The following is a 21,790-nucleotide window of genomic DNA, read 5'->3' as shown; positions in this document are numbered from 1 at the left end:
TTTATTTTTGGGTAACATATTTCCAAAGCTTCAAAATTAGCATGGGAAATCAAACAATTAAGTTAAATTTGGGTTGTCCCCTTTCATTTCATTCTTCGTGAAACTCCATCTTTGCTCCTACAATATCCTCGCTCTAAGCCTAAACCTTGACCAACCTTAAAATAGTCCATCTTTATCAATCACAAACTCAAACTGGGGCAATCACTTTGTTTGTAGTTCATATATTCCTATCATTCAATCTGAATCGGGTCATTTATTTACATGAAAGACTGTGATCACATTAGGGGAAACTTGTGAAGACCTCGTCATTTTTCAATCTCCTTAATTGGGAAAAGTCAAACATGCTTTTGTACCCTAAGACCATCCTAGGCTCTCACACTAGGGGCAAATCTTTAAAGTCCCCATCATTTCCTTCTTACCATCATCAATATATAGGGAAAGCCCAAACACATTTTATGCCCCGAGACCAATTCAAATTGGGAAAACTCTCTAGTTATTCTTCATCACCTCATCCAAACCTTTTCAAGCCCTTGTCAGTTTCATGCATGTAATTCAAATAGTGTTTCAAAAGAAATGATAAAAAAAATGTTTGTTAGTAAACTGATTAGACCAAATAAATGATTTGAAAAAGTAAAAAAATATCAAAGTTGAATGATTTCATGAATTCGAAATAACAATGAAATGAGAATCAATTCGAATTTGTTTTCAAAAAAATGCAAAAGAAAAATTCATACATCATACCAAGTCATGCATACATAAGTCATTCATCTTTTTGAATAAAATAGTTTCCACCTTTCCAATCAAAACCCTCTTTACTCATATGAATGATTATTGAATCCTTTCGTTTTAGAAGGAAGAAAATTAAAAAAAAATATATACAATTTGTTTCTTTGATGTTTCTTAAATTTATGGTCCTCTTCATTCATATGAATGACCAATGTACCCTAAGCCTAGTTTCCAATCTGGTCCCTAAGACTAGTTCCCACACTGGCCTCCAAGCCCAATTTCCACACTAGGCCCCAAGCTCAATTTCCAAACTAGTCCCCAAACCCAGTTTTGTCTGGCCTCAAGCCTAGTTTTTTTTCTAGCCTCTAAGCCTAGTTTTCCTTACTCTCAAATTAAAATAAAGGAAAAATGAAAAATGAAAAAAAAAAGCAAATTTCACTCATGCATCCACACATCCATGTAAGCATATCATATAGTTTCAAAAAGAAAATCATAACATGTCATCCATCATCACATCATGTCATTCATCATACTCCACAAAATCATTGAAAATCAAGACCCTCTGCGAGACACTGATCATTGATTTCTTTACATCAAGGCCCTCTGCGCGACAATGGTCATTGATTTCTTTGTCACATCGAGGCCCTCTACGATGCAATGGTCATTGATTTATTTACATCAAGGCCCTCTACGAGGAAATGGTCATTGATTTCTTTCTTTTCGATATAGACCCTCTCCTTGGTATTGGTTTAATATGTTTTTTCAAAAAGTCAGAAAAGAAAAAAATAAAACAAAGTGACTTGTCAGATCGTGACCCTTTACATGGTAATGGTCATTGAATCTTTTGGATATAGACCCTCTCCTCAAGATTGGTCTAATCTTTTCTCCAAAAGTCAAAAAAAGAAAAATTTTGGATCGGAACCCTTTACATGGTAATGGTCACTGAACCCTATTAATAGACCCTCTCCACGGGATTGGTCTAATTTGTTTTTTTTCCCAAAAAGTAAAAAATATTGTGTGTCGAATGGAGATCCTCTACTTGGTAATGGTCTCCTAGTTCTTTTCTTTAAGATAGAAACCATCTCCTCTAGAATGGTCAAGTTTGTCTTCAAATTTGTCTTCTTTTGAAACCCGAACAAAATTAATGTTTTTATCTTTACTTATCTTTTATTATGATAATATGAAAAAGTCAAATTTTTATATTATCTAGTAAAATCTAAGTAAAGAGGGGCAGTTGTCAACACCCAATTTCGTTCGGGTGAATAAATTTATTTTCAAAAAAAAATGTGAAACCAAATTTTCTTCAAAGATCTTTCAAACTTTAATTTTAGAAAAAAAAAGAGATGAAAAAAGAAAAAAATAGAAGAAAAAAGAAGGAAGAGCACAATTTGTTATTAATTATTACACCCCTTTTCATGAGCTAACAACTTAAATATTTTGTACTCTTTGTTCTTAATAGAGAAATTAGTGATATGATTCTAATCATTAGAAGCAATATCTCTTCAAATGATAAAAATCAATATTACTAGTAGGGATTGATTTTGTTGTTTTTTTTCTTCTAAAAAATATATATAAATGATCTAAAAAAAAGGCTTTCTTTATTTAGTTTTTGATATCTATCTTGTTGCTCATGTTGCAATGACATCCACATCCATTTTTAAATAACTTTAAAAAAATATTAAAAATTTATAAATGATAAAAAAATGAAAAAATAAAAGATAAAAAAAATTTATTTCAAGTGTGCAGCCACTCGCATCGCGTGACACCATTTTTAAAATAATTCAAAATACGAAAAATTTAAATAAAAAGGTTTTCAAAAATATAAAAAATTCAAATAATTTTCCAAATAGTGTTTTGTAAAGAACTACATAATCCTGATTCTCCATTCACATGGTGATATGTAGGAGCGAGGATTAATCCTCGTCGGGCCCAAAAAACCAAAAAATTATTTTTGTTTCTTTTGTACATCCTTTTATTGTTACTTTTGGGGAAAATTAAACATTTTGAAAAGCACATCTTTTTGCATATTTAATTAAAGGTACCGTCTTAGGACGGACGCTGTGGGGTGCTAATACCTTCCTCACGCGTAATCGACTTTCGGACACAAATCTGGTTTTTTAGCAGACGTTGTCTTATCTTTTTTGTTTTTCCGTAGTTTTCCAGAATAAACTATGGTGGCGACTCTAATCCTCTATTTTTACAAATTTTATTTTTAGTTCGTTATTCCATCGCGATTTCAGTTGCATGATTTTGTACACAATCAAGCAAATTAATGGTTAGGACGATCCACTTGCAAAATGTGGGAAGTGTTAGTATTATGGTACTTGATTTAGTCCTACATCGCTTAGAATAGTGAGATGTGGTTCTCTATTTTACTATATAAGAGACTCTATGTAAAGCTTTAAGATACACCAGAAATACAAATACTTCCTAGTGTAGTCGTGGACGTAGGCATACACATTGTACGCCGAACCACGTTAAATTCTCTGTGTCTATTTTTCTCTCCTTTATTCTTTCCTTTATTGCCTTGTTCCTAACAATTGGTATCAAGAGCCATTTTTCTTAGTATGCTCTGTGGTTGCAGCATTGTTTGATCTTCCACATCAGAAAAGATTTGGTTTCTATTTTTCTTCTTCTTGGGGATCTCATTTTAGAGAAGTAGTGGGAGCTTTGGTCAAAAGCCGCAGCAGGAGCTTTGGTCAAAGGCAGCAGGAGCTTTGGTCAAAAGCAGCAGGAGCTTTCGTCAAAGCAGCAAGAGCAATGGCATTAGAAGAAGGGAAGGTGAGGATTGAGAAGTTTGATGGCAGTGACTTCGGGTTCTGGAAGATGCAGATAGAGGACTACCTGTATCAGAAGAAGTTGTATCTACCCTTAACAGGGCAGAAGCCAACTGACATGGAGCAGGCGGAATGGGATTTGTTAGATCGGCAGACACTCGGTGTGATCCGGTTGACATTAGCCAAGAATGTTGCGTTCAACATCATGAACGAGAACACAACCGTAGATTTGATGAAGACATTGTCAAATATGTATGAGAAGCTATCTGTAGCCAATAAAGTGTATTTGATTCGCAGGCTTGTCAACCTAAAAATGGGTGAAGGTAACTCAATTACTAATCATATTAGTGAATTCAATACAATTATTGCGCAGTTGACATCAATGCAGATAACATTTGATGATGAGGTGAAAGCATTAATTTTATTATCATATCTTCCGGAAAGTTGGAGTGCAACTGTTACTGTAGTTAGTAATTCTACAAGTAATAGTAAGTTGAAGCTTGATAACATCCGTGACTTGATCTTAAGCGAAGATGTTCGCAGGAAAAGTTCAGGGAAATCTTCCAGTTCTAGTTCCAGTTTAGCATTGAGTACTGAAACTAGAGGAAGAAGTAGCCAGAAAGGTCGTAATCAAGGCCGAGGCAGATCAAAGTCTAGAAAGAAATCAAAACCAAAATTCCGGAATGATATCACTTGTTGGAATTGTCAGAAAAGGGGTCACTTTACAAATCAATGTAGGGCTCCAAGGAAGAACAACAACAAGAGGCAAGATGATGATCAATCAGCAAATGCAGCAACTGATGAAATTGAAGATGCACTATTATGTAGTCTAGATAGTTCTATTGACTCATGGATTATGGACTCAGGTGCGTCATTTCATACTACACCTTCCTTAGAATTATTATCTAACTATGTTCCAGGAAAGTTTGGGAAGGTCTACCTTGCAGATGGAAAATCTCTTGATATTATAGGAAGAGGTGATATCAATATCAGAACCTCTAATGGAAGTGTGTGGACTTTGAATAATGTCAGACATATTCCTGCCTTAAAGAGAAACTTAATACCTATAGGGCAGTTGGATGATGAAGGTCATTACACCACCTTTGGAGATGGACACTGGAAAGTAATGAAAGGTAACCTTGTTGTTGCTCGTGGAAAGAAGCGAGGATCTCTTTAGATGATTGCAAATGAGGATATGATATCAGTTGCAGAAGTTGGCAACAGTTCCTCTTTGTGGCATCAGAGACTTGGGCATATGAGTGAGAAAGGAATGAAGCTCATGGTCTCAAAAGGTAAAATACCTAACTTGAAGCATGTTGACGTTGGACCTTGCGAACATTGTATCTTTGGAAAGCAGAAAAAGGTTAGCTTCTCCAAAACAAGTAAGTCATCTAAAGTTGAAAGACTAGCACTAGTGCATACATATGTTTGGGGGGCAGCTCCAGTGAAATCTCTTGGAGGTTCACTGTATTACGTAACCTTCATTGATGACTCTACAAGAAAGGTATGGGTTTATTTTCTTAAAAATAAATCTGATGTGTTTTCTGTGTTTAAAAGGTGGAAACAGGAGGTTGAGACTCAAACAGGTTTAAAGATTAAATGTTTGAAGTCTGATAATGGTGGAGAATATGACAATAATCAATTCAAGGAGTTTTGTTCAGAGAATGGGATCAAAATGATCAAGACGGTTCCAGGAACACCAGAACAAAACGGTGTAGCAGAAAGAATGAACAGAACCTTGAATGAGAGAGCAAGATGTATAAGAATCCAGTCAGGATTACCCAAGGTATTTTGGGCAGATGCAATAAGCACAGCAGCCTATCTCATAAATAGAGGACCGTCAGTTCCTTTAGGCTATCAATTACCTGAAGAAGTATGGTCTGGAAATGAGGTAAACATTTCACATCTGAAAGTTTTTGATTGTGCTTCATATATTTTGTTGAACTTTAATAGTAGAGATAAATTGGACCCTAAGGCAAAGCGATGCTATTTCATTGGCTATGGATCTGACATGTATGGCTACAGGTTTTGGGATGACCAAAACAAGAAAATTATCAGAAGTAGAAATGTTACTTTTAATGAAAACATGTTCTATAAGGACAGTACTGCAGAATTTGCAAATGCAAATAAAAAGCCAGAGCAGGTATCATTAGAAGAAGTTTCAGAAAGTGATGTAGCCAATAGAAGGCAGAATACAGAAGTAGAGCCTGAGTCAAAGCCCGAGTCAGAGTTTGGGTTAGAACCTGAACAGATAGTAGAGTCAGTAACTCCTGAATTACCGACTAGAAGGTCTAGCAGAACAATTGTAGCACCACAAAGGTACTCCCCTTCATTACATTACTTGATGTTGACTGATGCTGGTGAGCCAGAGCATTTTGCTGAGGCTATGCAAGGAGGTGAATCTATTAAGTGGGAGCTAGCAATGAAAGATGAGATAAAGTCTCTTCAGAAGAATAAGACATGGTCTTTAACCAAGCTTCCAGAAGGAAAGAAGGTTTTGCAAAACAGGTGGGTCTATCAGTTAAAAGAAGAACCAGATGGCAGCAAATGATATAAGGCCAGACTCGTAGTGAAAGGGTTCCAACAGAGACAAGGAATTGACTTCACAGAAATTTTCTCTCCTGTTGTCAAGATGACTACCATCAGAGTTATCTTGAGTATAGTAGCTGCAGAAAATCTTCATCTAGAGCAGATAGATGTGAAAACTGCATTCCTACATGGAGATCTTGAGGAAGAAATCTTTATGGCACAACTAAAAGGTTTTAAAGTACAAGACAAAGAGAATCTTGTATGCAAGCTTCATAAAAGTTTGTATGGGTTGAAACAAGCACCGCGACAATGGTATAAGAAGTTTAATGAGTTTATGAGAAACTCAGGATTTCACAGATGTGAAGAAGATCATTGTTGTTACGTGAAGAAATATGTTGATAGTTATATCATTCTTGCCTTGTATGTTGATGACATGTTAATTGCTGGTGCTAATATGGCAGAAATTGACAGGTTGAAGAAACAATTGTTAGAAAATTTTGAAATGAAGGATCTTGGTCTAGCCAAGCAAATTCTTGGTATGAGAATTTTCAAGGATAGATCTAAAGGTATTCTAAATTTATCTCAGGAAAAATATATAGAAAAATTACTTAGCAGGTTCAATGTTGGAAATGCTAAAACCAGGAATACACCTTTGGGAACTCACTTAAAGTTCTCAAAAAGGCAATCTTCTCAGACAGAGGAAGAAGAAAATCACATGTCTAAAGTGCCATATGCATCTGCAGTAGGGAGTTTGATGTATGCTATGGTTTGCACCAGACCTGATATAGCACATGCAATGGGAGTTGTGAGCAGGTTTCTATCCAATCCCAGAAAGGAGCATTGGGAAGGCGTGAAGTGGATATTGAGATATTTGAAGGGCACTTCAAAGATGCATTTGTCCTTTAAAAGAAGTAATCTCACTTTACAGGGGTTTTCTGATGCAGATTTGGGAGGTGATTTGGATGGTAGAAAGAGCACAACAGGTTATATTTTTACGTTGGGTGGCACGGCTATCAGTTGGAAGTCCAAACTTCAAGGAAGAGTCTCCCTTTCAACCACTGAAGCTGAATATATAGCTATCTCAGAAACAGCAAAAGAGATGATATGGTTGAAGAATCTTCTAAAAGAATTAGGAAAAGGGCAAGATGAACATTCATTGTTTAGTGACAGTCAAAGTGCCATTTGTCTTGCTAAAATCCAATTCTTCACTCCAGATGCAAACACATTGAATTGAAGTATCATTTTATCAGAAACTTGATAAATGAAGGAGATTTGATTTTGTTGAAGATTCCAGGTGCAGAGAATCCAGCTGATATGTTAACCAAGACTGTCACAACAACTAAGTTGAGGCTTTGCATTGCCTCAATTGGCCTTCGAGAAAATTGATGATGAAGGCACTACACTAGGTGGTAATGTAAATCAAACCCCAAGTGGGAGAATTGTTAGTATTATGGTGCTTGATTTAGTCCCACATCGCTTAGAATAGTGAGATGTGGTTCTCTATTTTACTATATAAGAGACTCTATGTAAAGCTTTAAGATACACCAGAAATACAAATACTTCCTAGTGTAGTCGTGGACGTAGGCATACACATTGTACGCCGAACCACGTTAAATTCTCTGTGTCTATTTTTCTCTCCTTTATTCTTTCCTTTATTGCCTTGTTCCTAACAGGAAGAATGGTGCCAATGATACTTGTGGATGTGGAGAGTGACAATGACTTGCGGATGTGAGGACTGAGGGAAAGAGGGGCGGCTAGGTTAAAACATTTGGAGGTGGGGCTTAGTGTTTGCGCATTAAATATGAGAGCGAAAAAAAAATGATTTTGTTTTTACTGAAGGGTAAAGTAGAAATTAAAAATTGATTTGGAAGTATAGGAGAAGTGATTGAAGGTGCAGGGAGAAGCCCCCTTACATGGGAGAGTTCATTTTCAGACTATTTTGGAGCATTGCTCCAAGCCATGGAGTACATCGGTTTCCATTCATTTTCAACCTCATTAGAATTATAAAATTAATATTATACTTTTCTTGTTCTCTAAGAAACTTTCCTCTGGAGATGAGTTTGTATTTGAAAACATAGAAGCTGCTTTCCATCACAATTTCTTCAATTTTTTGAAATAATTAAATAAGTAAACAAATGTATTAAAAACAATTAAATCAATATATAAAATTGTAAGTAAATGTGCAACTATATTTGAAAATATAATTGTACAACTAAAAACATCAAATAAAGTCACCTGATACACTTTCAAAATTAAAAGAAATTACAACACATAATTGACAAAAGTAATTAATTTTTTTCTACTTTTTCTGAATTCTCTTCTCCAAATTATCTTCAACTCCTTCCTACAACAAAGATAAAAACAAAAAATATCAAGTTGTGAAGGCTATACTTTTTCTTTACTTCCAACTTTAATACATGTTACTGGAGGCCGAGAATGAAAGAAAACTTCACTTCCTTTTATTTGATTCAACTCCTAGAAGACCTTCAATTATGAAGTTGGTAACATGCATAAGGTTAAAAAGCTGCAATAGAATGGTCATAACATAATTCATTATAAATTTAAATAAACAAACTACTCATCGTATTAAACAACAATTACTTTGAATATTACTTAATGATTTTTATTATGTGTCTTCAAAACTCTATTATCAAGTTGTGGCCTCATAAAACCCCCCACCAAAATGACCCAAAGAAAAAATGGCATGATATTATAGTTCAGAACACCCTACATGATATTAACGACATAATTTGTAAATAGCACACTATTTGACCTTTTAATTACCCAGGTTCAATGAGAGAATCACACATGCAACACTCAAACATGCTTACCAACCATTTGATCTCCAAACAATAAAACAATAACAAAACACTCCTACCACCTCAACTTAACACAACTAAAACATAAACACCACCACGACAAACAAAAGATACAATAAAAAACAACAAAATCCCACTTTCTTGACACCATCAATGAAGTGATTTCCAAGTAAGGGCATATCATATTTTCAAATCTAAAAGAAAGTTGTGACATTTTACAACTTAATGGTTGTAACATGTCATTTTTCAATTTGTGAAAGGTTGCATAAAAAATTTCACAAACTTTAGGTACCTCATCATAACCAGGAGCATGTGTTGTAGTAGAGGAGCATGAAGAAACTACAATACTTTCATTACCTAATGCTTGTGAAGAATGTGCAATACTTTCATTACTTAACGCTCGTTCAATCATTTCTTTTATAACATTCTCATCTTGGATTTTCTTGCTTAAGCAAGAATTTTGAGGATTACCTTCAAATCTTGAATCTTCTCTACATCTTTTATGAATTGCATCATTTTCTTGATTTTTCTTCAATATTATGGATGTCATAGTATTCCATAGGATGAAATGTTTGTTTCTTAGATTTATTTGAGTTTTGAATAGAACATCGGAACTTAGACTAACAAAAAAAATATTATTGTTATGAATGAATAAAATATTATTGATTTGTCAAATATATTTCATAAGTACAAATAAACTTACAATAATCTCATCTAATGTGTCTTCATCCATGACTTTTGTTTTTCGATTAAGATGATCTTGTCGATTTTGACTAGATGATCTTATCGAGTTGTAAGAAACATTTCAGTTCTAACAAAATTTTCTTCATGAGCTTTCTCAACACTTTATGAATCAAAAATTGAAAATTAGTAGTAAAACATATATTAATGAAAAGCCTTAGACATATAAAATGAGACATCAATATCATCATATGAGTGTTATCTTCCATATTATCACTTACTAATTGATAAGGTATTTTTTCTCCATGGAAAACTCAAACATTGTAGCCTCATACAAAGCCCATGGCTATTAAGTGCTCAAACACAACATTTCTTCTTGTCCAATAACAATTTTTACAACTCGCATAAGGATATAAAATCTCTCGTCCTTGAGGTCTTCCTATACTACTATACGCAATATGTAAAAAGGACACAAAATCATTTATATACTCTTTACTAAACCTTGAATGTTTAGTCCACTCTTTCTCCATCACCAGATTTGGTTTTCCTTGCCTAAAGCCCTTTAAGATAAGGGTGCTAAGGAATAGTATAGAACCACCATAAAGCACATCACTATCAATGTTAAAAAAAAATCCAACTGCATCAAAAGATAAAGAAGAATCAATTACTATAACTTAAATGCACAAAGCTTCTTATTGTCTTAGAAAAATAAGGGCTTAAAAAATATATTGATAAAAGGAATCACTATCATCTATGTTCCCACCTCAAATCTTTTAGAAATTAAACTTGTATTCAAGGTGATACTTTAATACAAAAAAAGTCATGATAAGAAAACTAGGATGATTTTAAATGATAAAGTATCTAATAGATGAAATAGGATGATTTTGAAATTCAAAAGAGTCATTATATGAAATGAATATGAAAGAAAATTAAGAGTAGAAACAATAAAATCTGAAAGTTTATTAAAAAAACTTGATGATGTGCCCAGAGGATGGACAATGGATAGTATTAAGCAAACATGCCAATTAGCACAAAAGAGTAAGACTCAATTGCCTCCTTATTTTGGTTTACTAGACAATGTTTCTCCTTCTAAAAACTTAAGAGAAAGAAAATATGTGCTTCTCCTCTCTTGTGAAAACATATAACAAGGAAAGGATCAATACTACGTCAATTTATTATGCTATAGATATATGTACATTGGGGTGCAGGTATAGAAAACTTGGTGGTGATGTTTCTTATTGTTCTTTGGAGGAATCTACCATGAGGAAAGGCTAGAAGAGAAGAGGATCGATGCAACAAAGAAGGTTGAAAGAACAAGAAGGAAATGTGATCAGAAAACATGGGAAGAGAAGGATCTACTGTCTCTCGATACCATAACAGACTTTGTGCCAAAGGTAAAAAGGAAGAGAGAAATTGTATATTATTCGAAAAGAAAGTAGAGTACAATGATAATGTATTTGAATTGAAAAAAGAAAGTGAAAAACATATGTGGAGAAGGAAGAGGGGAAAACAATGTATATGTTACAAAGAGAGCGAGAAGCGAAAGGGAAAAGAGGCCCAAAAATAGCAGAGGCCCAAAAGAAGCATTTTGTCAGAGAAGAGAAAGTCTCAGAGATAAAAGATCAAACACTTGGAAATGGCTGAGCGAGGACCTAACATTGATCGATACAGGTTTAAAATAATATGTAGAAGGAGATTTTGTCAACCTCCTCAAGCTAGGAATAAATATTTTGCATTCCCAACTTGGAGAGATGTTGTGTGAAGGAAGCCAAAAGTAAGGGTTTGGTAAATATGTCTATAGCTTGGTGAGCGGAGGGAATGAGGAGAAGCTTGATTATACCATGAGCAATCTTCTCACGGATGAGGTGGTAGTTGATTTCTTTACGTTTGGTGTATTTGTGGTAGACTAGATTGGAGGCTATTTGGATGGAAAAGTGGTTGTCGTAGTATAGCAAAGTAGGTAAAGAGAAGGAGGTGTGAAGGTCGTGAAGGAGATATGTTAGCCACTAGACTATGCAAGTTGTGGAGTCTAAGGCACAATATTTATCCTTGGATGAATTGCATGATATGCTCTGCTACTTTCTTGATTTTCAAGAGATAAGGGATTGACCAAGGTATATGGAGAATCTAGTAACTGATTTTCGCGTCTCCGGACATGTGGCCCAGTCAGAGTCATTGTAGGCTTTAAGCTTTACGGCTGTGTTGATTGGGAAAAACAAACCACTGACATGGGAGTTTCGAGGTAGCGAAAGACACAAAAGGCGATTTGCTTGTGGGAAGCAGTGGGAGCAATTATGAACTGGCTAAGATTGTTGACAGAGAAGGAGATGTCAAGATGCGTGTTGGTGAGGTAAATGAGACGTCCTATAAGCCTTCTATAGGAGGAAGTGTCCTCATGCTCAAGAAGCTGGCCAGTTTTGTTGCAAAAAGTGCATAGTTTGCCAAGATTTGAAGTTTTACTTTGTTTGATATCGTGACCAGGAAACCATGCTTGCGGTAGTAGACGACTTCAATTTGGCCATATTTATGACAAAAGTGAAAACATTAGGGGAGGATACAATAAGAACATGGGAAGAGCTGGTGATGGAGGAAGGAGGAAATTTACCCGATGCAGGAGTGTCATAATCGGGTAGAGAGGAGTGGCGAGAGGCAAGTTGTCTTTCCTACCGGATAACAGGAGAGAAAATTTTGGTGACTGCAGACATGGGATCTAACAAAGCATGTGAGACTTGATGTTGGTAAACAGATCATTGAGACCATGGAGGAACTGGATGGAATGATCTTTGAGTTTTCTTTTAGTAAAGATAAAATAAAGGTTGCAAGAACATTTGGTTGGGGATGTGCATATAGGGTTGAGCTTGAAATTCTCTAATTCATCCTTCAAGGTTTTAAGTTTGGTGAAGTAATCAAAAACAAAAATATCCCTTGATGAAGAATAGTGGCTTCCATTGGAAATTTGATATATGCGTACAATCACCTTGAGAAAAATGAGTTTTCAAGTCAGACCAGATGGCATAAGCTTGGTCCATCCATTAAAGGCGAATTGAAATGGACACAAAATGGACAAGCCAAGACACAACCATGCTATTGTAGTGGTGCCAAGATGCGACAATGGAGTCAATTGTGGTAGGTTGGACAGTAGTTCCAAGAACAAATTCGATCTTGTTCTTGGCGTTGAGAGCGATGAGCATGCTACAGCTTAAAGAGTGGTAGTTAGAGATGTCGAGAACAAGTGAAACCAAGGCAATTGTTGGATTCTCATTCGGGTGCCGGTAAAGAAAACTTGGTGATGATGTTTCTTGTTGTTCCTTAGAGGAATCTTCCATGAGGAAAGACAAGAAGAGAAGAGGATAAAGGCAACAAAGAAGGTTGAAAGAATAGGAAATAAATGTGATCAGATAACCTGGGAAGAGAAGAATCTACTGGCTCTAGATACCATAATAAACTTTGTGCCAAAGTTGAAAATGAAGAGAGAAACTGTATATTATTTGAAAAGAAAGCAGAATACAACGATAGAGTATCTGAACAGAAACAAGAATGGGAAAAACATATGTGGAGAAGAAAAAGGGAAGAACAATATATATGTTACAAAGAGATCAAAAAGCAAAAGGGAAAAGAGGCCTAAAAATAGTAGAGGCCAAAAGAAGTGTCTGTCAAAGAAGAAAAAGTCTTTGATACAAAAGATCAAACACTTGGAAACAATTGAGCGAGGACCTAGGTTTAGAGCAATATATAGAAGGAGATTTTGTCATATTGCAAACTAAGCAAAACTAAAATTAAAAGCATTCAATGTTTATACCATGTTTGTCTCGGAGAATCAAATAGAGATGATAAAATTAACGGTTGAAGATACTGCATTCAACTCTCTTTTCAGTTTTCTAAGAAGTTATTTATCTTTTATAATTTAAGTTTTTTATTTTAATATAATAATTGATAACTGATTGTAAAAATACGCACCCCAAAACTTAGAAAAACCTCAAATACTAATCTCACAAATCAAGAGGGATGTCCCACCTTATACAATAAAGATAGAAACAATTAGAAGCAACATCTACAACATCTCTAACATACAATTACTAATTTCTCGATCCACGAACATTTAAGTAATTTACACTAACTAAAAAAATTTGTTATACCATAAATATTTATGAAAATATCAAAACTTTCATCATAGTCTATTGAGAATCACTTGAGGCATCAATTTAATTGTTGTTTATTAAATCTTTCAATTAGGAACTTTCGGTGCAAAATAATGTAAAACACAACCAAAAAGATTTACCTTTCTCTTTAACTATCAACTTTCCTAGTAGGTATAAATAATGCATATATGTATCATTTCAGAGGGTTAGTTACATTTGCTGTATGATAATGCAATTGTAGGCCACTCATTATTCTCTCGCCAAAATTTAGAACCTAGTTTGTCAAATAATGGATCAATCCATAAATTATTTAAGTTCTTTTATTATTTTTAAATATTTACCTTTGAGATGTTTGTATATATTAAAATATTAAAATAATATAAATATATTTTAAGTTTTTATTAAATAATTTATATTATTAAGGTAATAAATTAAAATAGTTATTATATTTACAAATTAAATTAATTTATTATAATTAAAAATTAAAATTTAATTTGTAAGTGTTTTAATTTAATAATGTTATTATATATTTGTATTTTTGGAAGAATATAATATTTTTTAAATTATTTTTTATTTTAATTTTAGTCTAATTATGTAACATCTCATTTAATAGCTTTTAAACTACTAAATAAAGCATTATATGGTGATAACCCAAAGCAGATAGCATGGAAGTTAGGTATAATCTTATACAGTCATCTAAAACTGAGTAATGACAATACTTTATGTACAAGACCTCTAGAAAAAAGGGAAGGTAAATTCTAACTACTTACTATAAAACACACCTATCTACAGGACCTCTGGATACTATTGCTTAGTCCTACTATCAACACCACGCAAAAACTCTCCACCTGCAGCCTCCTCTGCTCACACATTTAAGTGATCATTGCAAAGAATGAAACAAAGGGTAGACAAACATAAAACACGTAGGGTAAGCTAATAATGATTTAAAGAAGGTTACATTAGAGTAAGAGCATAATAACAATAAATTATCACAAATTCACACAGGAACATTCCAATACTCACACGTCATTCAACTCTAGACTCAATTATCCAAATATATGTAATTAACATCGGACCTCTTGGTGGCTTGCACCAGTGTACGATTCCCAAACTCTGCAGAGTTTGAGCTCAAGGGGTTATCACCCAATCATCACACCAGGTAAGTCTCCTTCGCACCAAAGACTTGATCAAGTCCAATGGCTAAGACCTCTTACTACTCCTCACGACATAACTCATTATACTCTATATGAGCCTTAATGGTTATTGGAGCGTCAGGATACTAACCAAAAATGAGTCCTTATGTCTTTGCATACCCTACCTCATCCATACTTAGAATTTCTCCACGAAATTCCTCCATAATTCACATACAACAGGTCCATATTCACCCAATCTCACTCAAAGCATACCAAGACAGTCAAAATAATCCATTTCAAATTAGTTAATGCAATGAAACACATCAAAACAGCAAACACATGAAATCTGGCAGCCAACACTCAGCCTCAAATTCCAATGCTCAACCTCCGCATTAAAATTTCGTTCCAAACATGCAGGGGTCCCAGCGCTCGAGCACCGCTCGGCTGGTGCTCAACCTCATTCTTCTCACATTTTTCAACGCTAGGCACCGTTGGGCTGGCGCTCAACGCTGATCCTCTCGCATTTTTCAAGGCTCAACCTCACTCCAAAAAACAACACAGATTCTGGTTTTCATTGGGAGATGTTTCACTTGATTTCATGACCCAAATTGGCACCTCCATGGCATTATTGTCTAGTTTTCAAAATGGTTTTCAAGCAAAGTGAGATGATACCAATTAGAGCCATGATTCAAGTGTTCATTTTCCAATTCAACCTCAATTCACACAATGCAATCACAATTTCACTTATACCAAACATCAAACAATTCACATTCCATCACACTTCAAACAATCAATTCTAATTACACACAATTACATTCATTGTATCCTCTAATTAAACTTAATTATAAGCTTCCCTTACCTGATTAACTCGCACAATCTACTACCAAAAACCTAAAACCCCTTTTCCATTGTTGATGCTCACAAATCAACCTAAAATTATCAGAAACATGATCAGAGAACATCATTAGAGCCACTGATCGATAGAGAATTTTTACAAGATACGCAAACCTCACATGCGATACAGATTACAGCACATGCAAGGTTTTCAAGAAAAGACCGAGAAAAGAGCATAATTATAACTTAATCAATTCAAGGTTCTGATCGGATAGACTTGGAGATCTCGCTGCAGTGATCACTATGGTGGTCTCTGATTTCAAAAAGGATGAGAGAATGGTAAGATATTTTAGATAGAAGTTAGAGAGAATTTAGAGGACGAAGTTTTAGAGAGATAGTGTTTTCTAAATAATGAGATTCTTTTATGAAATTTTTATTTATATATAAACAATTTATTATTAAAATAATAATAATAATAATAAGATCTCATTATTTTAAACACAGTCACTCTTTTAATGTGATTTTCTAGGTTCTCACAAATTAATTATTTGATTTTGGTGAAAAATTTTGAAATGGATTTTTTTTTTTTTTACTTTCTAAATATTGATTCAGCTAGATAATTTGTAATAGTAGTGTACCAACAATATTAAAAACATCTCAAATGTTAGTTTATAATTTTTTTATGTAGTTTTTATTTTTTTATTAATGTTTTCAATTTTCTTTTTTTTTTTAATTTCTTTTTTTCACATATAAGGTCCGTGGCGTGCTATGAGGGAGTGCAGCACCATGTAGCGGTACAACATGTTTATCTTATATTCAATTTTATTTTATTTAATTCAAAACTAAGTTTTTTTAAAGTGTAGACCAATATCTTGAAATTAGAAACAAATTTATTATTTGTATTATACTGATATTTCTTTATTAAAGTTTATTTCTTTAAATGTTTCTAGAACTATTTATAGAGAATTAAAAAAATTATACTTCAATTATTTATTATTTCTTTATATATATCAATTACCACATATAAAATATTATACTCATAAGTGCATTTATTATAATCTAATATTTTGTTATATATTATTATTATATATATTACGATGATAATATGTATATATTGTACGATATTATAAAAATAATTATATTAATTTAGTATTATTTTCCATGACAGAGAGAAATTATATAAATAATTGAATGACAGTAATGGCAGTAGTAGATACTTACATCAAAATGGAAATAAAGCTCCTAAGATCAAAAGCTCCAATATCAAATTGAATTATATAAAAAAAAATATTTTATTGATTATAAAAATATAAAAATACGCTTTATTTATTCTTTTAGAGTTTTGATATATATAAATATATAAATATATATATATATATATATATATAAAATTAAAAATTAAAATGCACAAAATGTATATATTTCTACGTTGAAAGTTTAATTGTAAACGTTAATTGTTTCAACTTTTAGAATATAAAAATACGTATTCTTAGTTGAAGCTAACCATTTCTCCAATTCAATATTGATGAGAATAATTATTAAAGCCTGGAAGATAGTCTCTAACATTCTAAATTATACATTTGTTGCAACAATATTTTTTGTCAAGTTAATAAATGAGCATTATAATTAGATTATTTTTTTCATCCATATCTTCAAGAAATAACATATTTAAATGAGGAGATATAAAAGATAAAATAATTTGTTTAAAAGCGTTTAACTTTAATCAATGATCATGCTTCGAAATTGAAAGTTTAAGAAAATAAGTAGGATATGATACTCATTTAACAAATGGGGATGTAGCTCAGATGGTAGAGCGCTCGCTTAGCATGCGAGAGGTACGGGGATCGATACCCCGCATCTCCAATCTTCCATTTTATGTGTTTAAGCTTCTATGTGGTTTTCTCAGACTTTGTGTTTTGGTATTTTTCTTTACAGCAATGATTCATAATTTTGGGAATCCAAGTTTTACAAAATTAATATAATAATTGATGATAGGCAGAATCCGGTGTCCATTTTCTTATAAATACGGACCTTTTTTCCTTCTTAAAATATTTACTACAAATTCTCAACATAAAGATTTTATGTCAAATAACATATTGGAACTTTCATTTTCAAAATACAATTTAGTTTCTAATTTCAAATATGCTATTTTTTATTTGGAAGGAAAAAGGTTGATGTAACCCATTTTGTTTGATTATTTTGACTTTATTAACTAAATTAGACACGAGTCATTTAACTCTCAATCAATTAATTTTGGATCTTTTAAGTTTTATTTGGATTTGAGGAGAAATTTGAGAGTAGAAAATAATAGCTTTAAGGGGAAGGAGGATAAAAAGTGAGATGGTTTGAATTAAGGAAAAAAAAAATGGAAAATGAAGAGAAATAAAAGAAAAATATTTTAACTTATAAAATTATAATATTATAAATTTAGTCTTATGGTTAAAATTAATTTAAAATAAAATTTAATCATTTAATATTTTTATTTTATTTATTTTTTTATTATAATAATAAAATATAATTATAAATATTTAGTTATTATATATTACATAGTAATTTAAAAAGATATAATAAAATGAATTAATTAAATATACTTTTTAATATTAATTATTAAATATTAAATTATTTTATTTTATAAGATATTAAAATTCAAATTATTCATTTAGATTATAATATTATTCATTATATTATAAATTTGAAATAAATATTTTATAAGATACTTCTAAGACTTTCTTCGCTATTCTATATGTTGGGTGGTGCGGAAAGTTAAAAAAAAAAAATTATTGTCTAGTTTTTCATGTTGTTGTTAGTAATTTCTATGCTTTCTTTACAAATTCAAGTTTTCAATCTTTCAGTTGCTGGAAATAAACGCACACTTTAAAATTTATGTTACTTCTTACGAAGTCTAAAGTAGTAAAACTAAAAGTTAGTATTATAAAGTAAGATTTACTTTTTACATTATAGTTTTTTGTCAACAAAATTAACTAACGTAGTTAGCTTATGGCACGTTAACTAATATATCATAAAGTTATTAATGTGTCAAAAAATATTAAATTAAAAATTATTACCGTAAAGTAATATTCGTTTTTCACAATACATTTTCATATGAAAGAAATTAACTAATAAACTCTAATAATGTTAGTTTATTGAGATAATACATTAATTGATATATCAACTTCGATATGTCATGTCAAGTTAAAGACAAGGTGAAAGTTTATATCTTTTAATGTGTTACTAGTATACTGATCCGTGCGAACGCACATGATGTGTTTGTTTTATTTTGTATATTAAAATAATAAAGTAGTGAAAGTATTATGTAATGAACTATTATGAAAATTAAGTTATATTGTTATAAATGTTGTCATACCAAAATCACACCAACACATCAATCCCATTTCATAGCCACAAATTTCCATGCATTTTCCAAGCCTCATATTTTAAATCAGGTAGATCCATTAATCAAACAATCCATAACTACCAAGCGAAGGAAAACAGCGTGACGTGCAGCGGGTCTCGCTCAAGCCAGATGTCCTCGCTTAGGCGAGAGGAGTACCATCGCTAAAGCTACAGACTCTCGCTTAGGCGAGACTGCGACAGTGGCCCTGGGGAGTTTGCGGGCGCTCGCTTAGGCGAGGCCATATCGCCTGAGCGAGATGGTTTTTCGCTTAAAAAAACAGTTCACTCGCCTGAGCGGGCACTCGCGCAATACTCCTGGGCGAGTTTCTGCAACTCTCGCCTAGGCGAGATGAGCTCGCCTGGGCGAGAACATTAGTTCACCATCTCCTGCTTCACGTGACAGAGACATTCTCAATGATAACCAGTTCATTCTTATTTCAAGACAAGCATTTTCCAGGCACAACAATCATAAAACAGAAGTGAAACAACCAACATATGACAAAAAGCGAAGAACCCTAGCTTCCCTTACCTAGAATGAGCTAGTACAAGGCCTCGACACCAACAACGGAGCACCACAACTCAAGGAACAAACTTAGAAGTTGGAAATAGCGGAACATCAAAGGAATGGGGTTACTATGGAACCCTAACTGGAAGTACGAAAATGTGACTTAGAAAGGATATGTAAAGAGCTGGAAAATCATTTACATGGAGTGGAAAATGAGATCGAGCTTGGGTAACCTTGACCAAGATTGGGGGGTTAAACCCTAGCAGAGAGTTTGCAGCTACTCTAGGAGGGAATAAGGGAAATATTTTTCTGAAAAAGAGACGAATGAGTAAGGTTAGGGCAGATTAGGGTCTTTGGCTCCCTATGGGCCAACCTTAGGCCCAATTGATTTGGGCAACCCTTTTAAAATTAGGGCAGAATAAAAGTTGGCCTTACATTCTCCCCAACAACAAAAATTTTCGTCCTCGAAAATTCATCGATGAGGTAGGAAGAAACTATGTTCTCCTTATCTCCTTTGAGAACCACCACTCAGACACGACTGATATAACGACTCCAATGCCTATAGCCACTGGAAACTTTGCCTCTGTGCTAAGCGACATGTGTTCAACAATGTAGATTGGTTTAGTCACTACACTTGAAATGGCTTCGAACTTGCAACCTTAAAACTTGAATGCTCCCTCAAAACTTGTCCAACTAACTTGTATCTGACATACTGACTCACTTCCCATATGCTCCTCATTACCTCTTGTAGGTTGTATCAAAGTCTCAGACGACTTTACGTCTCAAACCAAAGCATGTTCGTTATCACTTTCCATCACCTTGTTCACTCCTTTATGCCTCACTTCAGTGACTTGATCACCATGGAGCTTTGGCCTACCGCCCTACCATCAACACTCTTGACCACTTTTATGCGTAACGACACTCATAACATCTTGCCTCCTTTACTGACTTATACCAATGGTAACAAAGTCCACAACCAAGTCATTTCATTTCCAAATTAAACTTTCCTTTATTACAACCACCCAAGTCATTTCGGCATCTACCCTTCATTTATGATCTGCTAACCTTTAACTATCCTTCGACAAAAGCCTAAGAACTGGGTCTTTCCTTGGCTTATAATTTCTAGCTTTTATACCTATCAACTCTAAGATACTTCCCAAACTAAGATTTTTTTTTTGCTGAATTACTTCTTCCCCAACCTTGTCGAGAGACTCACTAGTTCTAGTCAGATGAGTAGGCTAATGAAATCTCCTCACACATTCTCTTTCCAACCCAAACACTTATGTTTCTTAACCAACTCTTACTCTCACCTCGTCAACTCGAGGATCTTGAATTTCCTTCTCTGACCAAACGTTTACGCCCACTTTCTCACTTCCACGTTAACATCCTAATTTGAAATCATAACTCAAACCATCTCCTACTCCTCTTGCACAACTTTCTCTGAGTAACTCCATAACTCCAATTCTAAATGATCACTAAACATCCTTACTTAGTACTCATAAGAACGCCGCCTTCGCGGTTTTATGAATAACCGATTGTCGTAGTAATTCACTAGGTCATGAGTAAGATAGTTCTTCCCACACACCTCTTACCCTTCATAGGTATCCCTTCTTTCCACGCCACTGCGCCACTCTGATCAACATACAAGTCACTCATTCGCTCACTCCAAATGATGCTCCTTTTAAGTCTGTCATGACAATGAAGCAATCATCGCTGAGGAACCTTCCTCTAAAACCTCTATGGAACTTGCAAAACCCTTTGGACTCACCTTTTTATAGTCTTAGCGTCCCATTTTCCCAACATTGTATCCACCCTTCCTAACTATATGTCTTGCTAGGCACTACAAGCTTTGTCAATACCTTTTCTTGCATATTCTAAAGACTCAGTTCGCACTTGGATACTTGCTGTTAAAGCTTGACGATACAGCTAACATGTTTAAGATTGCCTTAACTTCATCATGTTTCCACTCTTTACAACCATAGGCCCGAAAAGCCAATCCTCCCTTATCCAACGCTTTCCCTTGAACAATCTTTTCCACCACTACCTCTTCTCTAATGTTCACCAAATTTGCAATCATCCTTGTGGTTATACTTAGTATAAGCCACTACTTCTCCAACATCTCCTCCACCTCCGTATTTACTTCAGACTCGCAGTAGAAACCATTCCATTAGGGACTATTGTCTCAAGTTCCTCTTTAGGCACCAATGCAGAGGGGAACTTTATCACACCAAGGTCAAAACTTTGGTAGTTGTTC

The 21,790-nt window shown here is 33.8% G+C and overlaps 1 non-coding gene across 1 annotated transcript; it reads left to right on the top strand.

The window, feature by feature from the left end:
- The first annotated feature begins 17,428 nt into the window (after nt 1-17,428).
- Nucleotides 17,429-17,501, top strand: TRNAA-AGC (transfer RNA alanine (anticodon AGC)). Its single transcript has one exon. It is a non-coding gene; the product is annotated as a tRNA-Ala (tRNA).
- The last annotated feature ends 4,289 nt before the right edge of the window (nt 17,502-21,790 follow it).

The sequence above is a fragment of the Vigna unguiculata genome, chromosome 11, assembly GCF_037176805.1.
Source record: "Vigna unguiculata cultivar grain cowpea cultivar isolate G323 ecotype 2 chromosome 11, ASM3717680v1, whole genome shotgun sequence".
In the NCBI taxonomy this organism is placed as follows: Eukaryota; Viridiplantae; Streptophyta; class Magnoliopsida; order Fabales; family Fabaceae; genus Vigna; species Vigna unguiculata.
Note: the sequence above shows the minus strand (reverse complement) of the source record. Positions and strands in the feature narration are given on the sequence as shown.